At 39.1% G+C, this 8,269-nt stretch overlaps 1 long non-coding RNA gene across 1 annotated transcript; it reads right to left on the bottom strand.

The window, feature by feature from the left end:
* Positions 1–241: 241 nt before the first annotated feature.
* Positions 242–7,902, bottom strand: LOC141278464 (uncharacterized). The gene is made up of 3 exons (XR_012331219.1): positions 7,330–7,902; positions 2,269–2,390; positions 242–635 (listed from the first exon to the last, which is right to left on the bottom strand). It is a non-coding gene; the product is annotated as an uncharacterized lncRNA (long non-coding RNA).
* Positions 7,903–8,269: the final 367 nt, after the last annotated feature.

Genomic DNA, 8,269 nt, shown 5'->3' on the forward strand with positions numbered 1-8,269 from the left:
AGTAACAACATTCTGGAATATAATGCCAAGGAAATTCGGCAGTGTCCCTCCATAAGGTTTCTTTTGTTTGAAGGAACGGGAAGATGGCCACCTCTCTTTCAGAATCTGAGGTAATTTTGTTTGGGCTGGGGATGACTAAATGATTTCTCAGTTGTTTTTTCAGTTTGAACTGGAGATGCCCTGCTCTCTACATTACTTTTCTGACTTTTTTGAAGCAGAGAAAACCAAGACACTCTTTTCAAAAGCAATTAGGTTTATTCTCAGTCATATTACTTATGATGAACTAATTTTGGATTAAAAAAAATTTTCTTACAGTACCTTCAGAAATAATTTTTTTAAATTTATTTATTTATTTATTTTTGGTTGTGTTGGGTCTTTGTTGCTGAGCACGGGCTTTCTCTAGTTGCGGCAAGTGGGGGCTACTCTTTGTTGCGGTGCACGGGCTTCTCATTGCGGTGGCTTCTCTTGTTGCGGAGCACGGGCTCTAGGTCCACGGGCTTCAGTAGTTGTGGCATGCAGGCTCAGTAGTTGTGGCTCACGGCCTCTAGAGCGCAGGCTCAGTAGTTGTGGTGCACGAGCTTAGTTGCTCTGCGGCATGTGGGATCCTCCTGGACCAGGGCTCGAACCCATGTCCCCTGCATTGGCAAGCGGATTCTTAACCACTGCGCCACCAGGGAAGCCCGCAGAAATAATTTTTTGCATACTTATTTTTCTTGCTTACTAAAATAAAATAAAACTTATCACAGTTTCATGATCTCTTTTCTAAAAGCCTTGGAGACAACTGTATTTTAAAATTCAGTACTTTTCTGATTTTGAAACAATAACATGGTACAAATATCATATATTATGTAGCACTCCCAGTGAAGCTGAGGCAGTATCCATAATCAAACATATTAATATTTCTGCAGTTATTCATACAAATATTTGCACTAAGTGAGGTAAAGAGTATGAATAGCCTCGCATCAATCTAGGTTACATTTTCCAACCAAGTAAGTTACAAAAACCTTTGGTTTTCAGAATGGGTTACAAGATAAGATACAGAATGTCCAGATGAATTTGAATTTCAGATAAACAACAAATAATTTTTTAGCATATGTCCCAAATATTGCATGGAACACACTTGTGCTAGAGAAGTTATTCGGTATTTATCTAGAATTCAAATTCAACTGAGTTTCCTGGTTTTTTATTTGCAAACTCTGGCTTTTTGAATTTCAGAATTGCAAACAAGTGATTGTGGACTTGTATCGAGAAATATCCTAACTGAAATACTATTATAGGTACTACTGTTCCGGGGGTAGGGTTTGGTTTGGGCCCTTTTGAAGGGAGTCACAAGAAGCAAAGTTTTATTAAATATGCTTTATATGAACAGAGTATGTAAAATATAAGACCTATGTTAACAACTCAAGATAGTTCAAAAATTATAAATAAAATGGTTACTCTAAAACCCATTTTAATATGTAGTTCTTGCCTGTTTCACATTAAAGTTCATTACCTATCAAGCATTCCTTTTATAAAAATTCATAAATTCTCCTGTAACAAAGATATAGCTCCATCTAATGGAAAAAAACATCCAATTACACCCCTTCATGGAGCTAGGAATATTTCCATGAGCGTTAGTAAAACTAGAAAGTATGTGTAGGCCACAGACACACACACACACACGTGCTTTTCCGTGCCGCTTTGTTTTTTGAAACCAGATAGGACCCAAACGTACTTAGTCATAGTTTTTGCAAGATCTGCTCTTTCCCTTAGATTTGGACTAAATAAATGAAATTGGGATCTCTGGGATCCACCTATTCCTTCCTCTCAAACCAAACCCTCAATGCCTCCTGCCCAGGTAACTACTAGTGTCTCTTAGCTAATTTTTTTTGAGGGGGGCTATTTTCCCAGCCTTCATTCTCTCCCAACTAATAACACATTCTGCATGTTATTTTCAGACTAAATTTCCTAAAACATGGCCTTCATCATTTCATTGCTCGGCCTTAAAACACACATCTCCATTTCATTTTGTTCCTTACTCTCACCCCAACCTAACCATCCAAACTTTTCCCATCCTGCTTCCCATTTCCATCCATTCACGCCATGTCGGTAGCTCCATTTCCTTCTGCTCATTCATACTTTAGCCCCTGGCAGTAATGAAACAAAAAAAGTTCGTGGAATCAGACTGTTCAGACTCAAGCTCAGCTACTTAATCACTCTGAGCCTCAATTACTTCATCTATAAAAATATAATATATATGTAATATAAACAGTATAGCCCTGGACTTACCTTTTTGCTTAAGTCAATTTGGTTGGGGTTTTATGTCCTTTGCAACTTCATGAGTCTTACCTCTTGAAAAAGAGAAAAACAGTCAGGAGCTGGCCTGGCACTCACAGGCCGACAAAGGTATTCTGTAAAACATTAAAAAATTCATAAAATATTAGCATCAGACAAAGTCACGCTGTGACCATGAGAGAGCAAGACAAAAATAAGGCAATTTAGTAATCATGTCTGAGCAAAGGCAAAAACAACAACACTTTCCAAACCTCAAAAAGGATCAAATATTCCCATTTTCTGGCTAATATAAGGAACTGTTGTTACTTTATTATTACAGTTTTAGCCCCAATTAATTCTTCCTACCTCCTAGGTAAGATTCAGAAAGAAACCCAATCACAGAATTATTCCTACTTCTGATAGCACCCAAACTTGAGCCAGTTGCTTATTTTAAACCCTCCCTGCATCACCTAACACAAGATGCAATCCTATAACTAGGCCTGCCACATAAGGTTTATGTGCATTTGTTTTGAACCGGACAACAGCAAGATCTACCCAATAGCAAGGGTAAGGTCAGAGAGAAAAGGCATCAAAGTCCATTCCTTCAAAATTTTGTGTTTATCTCATTAGTCTTCTTGTTAAATAAGGATAATTCAAAGTTTCCTTACTGATTTTATTTTATTTTTCCAAAATTTATATTTATTTATCACACCATTTAGAAGAGAAAACCTTTCACTCTGGAAGTACTTCAGTTGACGTTTCTCAGTACTAATTTTATAAACAAACAAGCCATGTCCTCCTTGTTTAAGGTACTTGAATAAGAACTGTTAGAAAATGGTCCATTTATTTTGAAAATATCTCCCTCTTGAGGGCATTACTATTTATGCACCAATATACTTTTAAACTGCAGCCCTCTGATACATACCGGTGGGTGGAAACAGAAATACATTAATACAAACATCTTGGAGGACAACTTGGCAACATCTATTAACATTTCAAAACCCATGAGTACTAAAACCTATAGGCAAGGACAGTCACACAAGCGCTATGTAGAGTCACCAAAACTGTAAGCCACCTAAATGTCCAGCACTAGGTTACAAGTATAAGGCATACAGTGAAATACATGTAACTATTAAAAGTTAGAAAATCTATATATACTGACATAGAATTATCTCCAAGACATGCTTGTACACACATACTTGTACACATATAAAAATACCTCCAGATGAATGCTGGTAATAGCTATTGCCTCTGAGAGAAGAAATGGGTCAGGGGGAGGAAGACATAATTTTCATTGTATACCCTTTCCTTATAAACAGATTTTTTAAACCATCTATATGTATTTTCTGTAAATCAAAAATCTAATAAATTCAATGCTTTGTAAAATTTTTATTTTAATTTAATTTTATTTATTTATTTATTTTTGGCCATGCCACGTGGCATGTGGGAGCTTTAGTTCCCCGACCAGGGATTGAACCCTTGCCCCCCGCAGTGGAAGCAGGGAGTCCTAACCTCTGGACTGCCAGGGAATTCCCTAAAGTTTTTTAAAAAGAACTTACATATAAAGAAATGTACAAATCTTAAGTGTGAAGGACAACAAATTTCCATAAAGTTAACATAAGCAAGTAACAAAAACACATATCAAGAAAAAGAGCGCTGCTAATGTATATTTAAAAGAAAATCCCAGCCATTTAAAAATTTTACCTGTAAATATTTCAGTACGTATCTCTTGAGAAAAGATTTCAGCCTAAAGTGGAACGGGAGGATGTGAAATGGAGACTCTCAGGCATGTACCCTCAGGAAAATAAAACTTAAGAACGGAAAGACTGATTTCCCGAAACTTATCTCCTGACCAATGAACATCCACCAAGAATCCCTCCCCATTTTCTATGAACTTACTGCCTGAACTCTGGCTGAACTCCCCACTCTTTGCACTTTTTGCCCATGAATACCACCTGCCCCAAAACCTCAACAGACTCACGTGTAGCTTGGTGTGTCCCAACTTGCAATTCTCCTGCTATTTCCAAATGAACTCAATTTCTAACAACTCGAGCCTGCCTCAGTTTACCTCTTTATTTAGACTGATATTCAACATATACCATAATACCATTAATAATAAAACATTTAAAAGCATAACTATAATACCATTATCACACCCAATAAAATTAACAGTAATTAGAATTTTAAATATTTAATGCTTAAATTTTTTAATACCCAGTTCACGTTCAGTGTTTTTTGCTTATCTCAAAAATGTCTGTTTACATTTGATTTGTTTGAATCATGATCCAGAAAGGTCCACATATTATATTTGGTTGATTTTTCTCTTAAATCTTTTTATTCTGTAAAATCCCATCCCTTTTGGTTAATGCTACTTCTTTGTTGTTGAAGAAACTGGTCATTTATCTTAGAATTTCTCACATTCTGCATATGGCTGGTTGAATCCTCCTGGTGTTGTTTAACACATCTTCATCCGCTGTATTTTTTGTAAGCCAGCAGACAGACCTAGAGACTCGATGTGCTTTCTTGAGTTGGTAAATAAAAGTGCTCTATGATGCAGTATGTTTGGGAAATGCTATATATATATATATATATATATATATATATATATATATATATATATATATTTGTGTGTGTGTGTGTGTGTGTGTGTGGTACATGGGCCTCTCACTGTTGGGGCCTCTCCCGTTGCGGAGCACAGGCTCCAGACGCGCAGGCTCAGCGGCCATGGCTCACGGGCCCAGCCGCTCCGCGGCATGTGGGATCTTCCCGGACTGGGGCATGAACCCGTGTCCCCTGCATCGGCAGGAGGACTCTCAACCACTGTGCCGCCAGGGAAGCCCTGTATATTTTTATAAATCAACACATGGAGATTTACAAATAAAGACCTGAAAAGTTCCAAAGTGAGGAAATGTTTAATTTTGCTTAACCGTGCATTTCTCATGTGTTTTGTTGTTGTTATTGTTGTCGTACTACCTATTACACTCACATGGAGCTAGAGTCCTGTTTTACACACTCTATATACACTGGAGGAAAAGATCTGAATGGCCTTCTCAGCATTCCATAATTTTGTATGGTGCAAGACACACGGCAGATGTTCATAAAGGTTTGCTGATAGATTGATCCTGCGGACATTTACTGAGTGTTTTCTATTTATAGGGTACTATACATGAAAACACTATTCTTGTTCTCAAGAAATAAGACTGAGTTAATGAATCAGCAGGTGTCCAGGAAGCAAAGGCACTGTGCTCATTTAAAGGATAAGGCAGTAAAAAAAAATCTGCTGTGTAGATTGCAGTCATGGAGAGGAAGGCCTGGTGGGGTTCACTGGGGGTAAGCTCCAGTGCTGAGGTCAGCTCAGCTGAGCAACAAGAATTGGCAGCAAGTCAGAGCTGAAAAAGACCCCAGAAATCATCCAGTCTAGTCTCTTCATTTACAGAGGACACGAAGCCCAGGAACAGGAAAGGCCTCTCAATAACAGCTTAGAACTAAATGAGGGACACATCTTAGAACTAAAACCCAGCTGTTCCTGCTGCTAAATTTTTTTTTTTTTTTTTTTTTTGCGGTACGCGGGCCTCTCACTGTTATGGCCTCTCCCGTTGCGGAGCACAGGCTCCGGACGCGCAGGCTCAGCGGCCATGGCTCACGGGCCCAGCCGCTCTGCGTCATGTGGGATCTTCCCGGACCGGGACACGAACCCCTGTCCCCTGCATCGGCAGGCAGACTCTCAACTGCTGCACCACCAGGGAAGCCCTAAATAATGTTTGCTTTTTTTTTTTTTGCCTGCTGCTAAATTTAATAATACCCTGAAAAAGTCCCTTTCAAAATTATTTTTGTTGTAGGTAAACTGTTTCGTTTTGTCTTCTCTCTGGAAGCTTTTAGGATTTTTTCTTTATACTTTGGAGTTCTAAAATTTCTCCAAGGTGTGTCTAAGTCTGAGCTTTTCCCTTCATTCTGCCTGGCTTACAGTCAGACTTTTTAATATGAAGATCCAAGTTTCCTTAGGCTCAGGGAAACTTCGTCATTTCCTTGCATTTCTATATCTAGACCAGTTGTTTCCATTTGTTCATCCAGTCGTTTTATCTTTGACGTTTTATTCATTTTGGGTCACCTTTAGTTGATCCTTCCACATTTATGAATGAAAGGTCCTGTCTATGATCTGGCTTGGGATTCATCTGTAGTTATATAGATTTCTTTACATAGAAAGGCACAGAGGGAAAAACTTGACCTTGAGGTATTCACAGTCTCGTGAGGGAGGATAATGAGTAAACCAAAAATTCTGTCAGAGGGTCAAAATGCCTATAGTGCAGCTTAAGCAGAAAGAAAAGGTGGTGGTATCAGTTTGTGTGCCAGGAGATTCCAAGTGTGCCCCTCATACAACTTCAGTAGGGGCCTCTGGCTCTTCCTGGGTCGGGCTGGAAATGGAGGGGCTGGCAGAGAAAAGGTAAGGGTAGAAAGGTCAGACTTAAGAGCAACGGTTGGTGGCATGGTTCTCTGGACAAGAAGAAAGTTCAAGCCTTATTCTTTATCTCAAAGGATACTGTAAACAAAGAACGATGTCCACCATTCCAGTTCTACAGGGGTTAAGCCATTAGCCACCGCAGTCGCCCTTAGGGGAATTCAGGATGGAGAAAAACAGGAAATATTCTGTGCTTTGGTATACTAGCCCTAGATAGTTAAGATGCACATCTAAGGAATAATTTCAATGAACCCAGCTTCTTGCACCTTCCCATACATAGAAAAGCACTAAAATCATTAATCTGAGATGTCTGTTCTTTGTGAATAGCAATAATCTTTTGACATTTGACTACATGTTTTTTTACAGCAAAAACCCTCATATATATCCTGGTTCCTCCTTTACCTCTTCAGAGCAATTCCTCAAAGCTGTCTGAGAGGCTGTTTCCTGGGCTATAGTCCTCAGTAACGTCCATGAATGAAACTTAACTCATAACTTTTATGTTATATGTTTCCATTTCAGTAGACAATACATATCTGAATTTCTCAAAGATTTATCACTGAGAATCTTTATCTACAACATTTGTGGCATGGGCAATGCTTTTTCTTAGAACTTTCACTTACCACTTGTAGCCTCTGAGTACTTGGTGGTTCATTCTACACAGATTCTTTTTATTTGGGGTCCCCTCTCTCTCCCAAGTAGTCCTCTTAAGCAGACAAAAATTTAACCCAGGCCTGGTCCTTCTTCATGGACCACATTTGGTCCAGAGAAACATTTGTTCATCCTTGCATCTGTGGACATGCATTTCTCATTGCTCTGCTGTAGGTAAACTGCTCCGGCCACTACCGTGGGCCTTAATTTCTCAAGGATGAGTCAAACACCCGGGAGTCTTCAACTTCTCATAGGTCCTGGACGTAGGTAGTGAACTAAGGCTTGTAAAACTGGAATCTGAGCACCTCCTTTGCAAGCTCTACAGAGACTATAAGCACCTTACTTTGGAAGTGGGAAAACTTGACACATTTAACTTTGTTCTCAGTTTTTGGGATCTCAGCTGAAAGGAAAGAGAAAAAGTCTCACTGTAAAAGCTTGTTTCATGCCTAGAAGAAAAGTGTAGGAGTGATGAAATATGGAATCTTCCATGCTGCTTCTAGAAAGCAGTGGGCCAGCTCCCATGATTGACTTTATTGCAACGAAGGTATGTGCCAGACAACCGCTTTAAGCCAGTTTGTGGGTCTCAAGCAGTAAACAAAACAAAACAAAATATTGGTTCTCCTGAGCAGCTGAATGGAACCAGTTGAATGTGTATCACTATGAGAAAGAACTGCCCGGCAGAGAGAGAAGTTTAGAAACATTTTTACACTAAATCTTTTACACAGAATGACCATTGAAGTCAGACAGACCTGGAGTTTATTAGCTGTGTGACCACGGGCAGACAGTTTGTCACTCTAAGCCCTTGGTTTTCTGACTTGTAAAAGGGAAATAATAGCTAACTTGAAGGATGGCTGTAGAGATCAAATGAAATGTATGTAAAAGACTGTGAAACAGACGGCCCTCTACGTGTTA

The sequence above is a fragment of the Tursiops truncatus genome, chromosome 4 (genome assembly GCF_011762595.2).
Source record: "Tursiops truncatus isolate mTurTru1 chromosome 4, mTurTru1.mat.Y, whole genome shotgun sequence".
Taxonomy (NCBI): Eukaryota; Metazoa; Chordata; class Mammalia; order Artiodactyla; family Delphinidae; genus Tursiops; species Tursiops truncatus.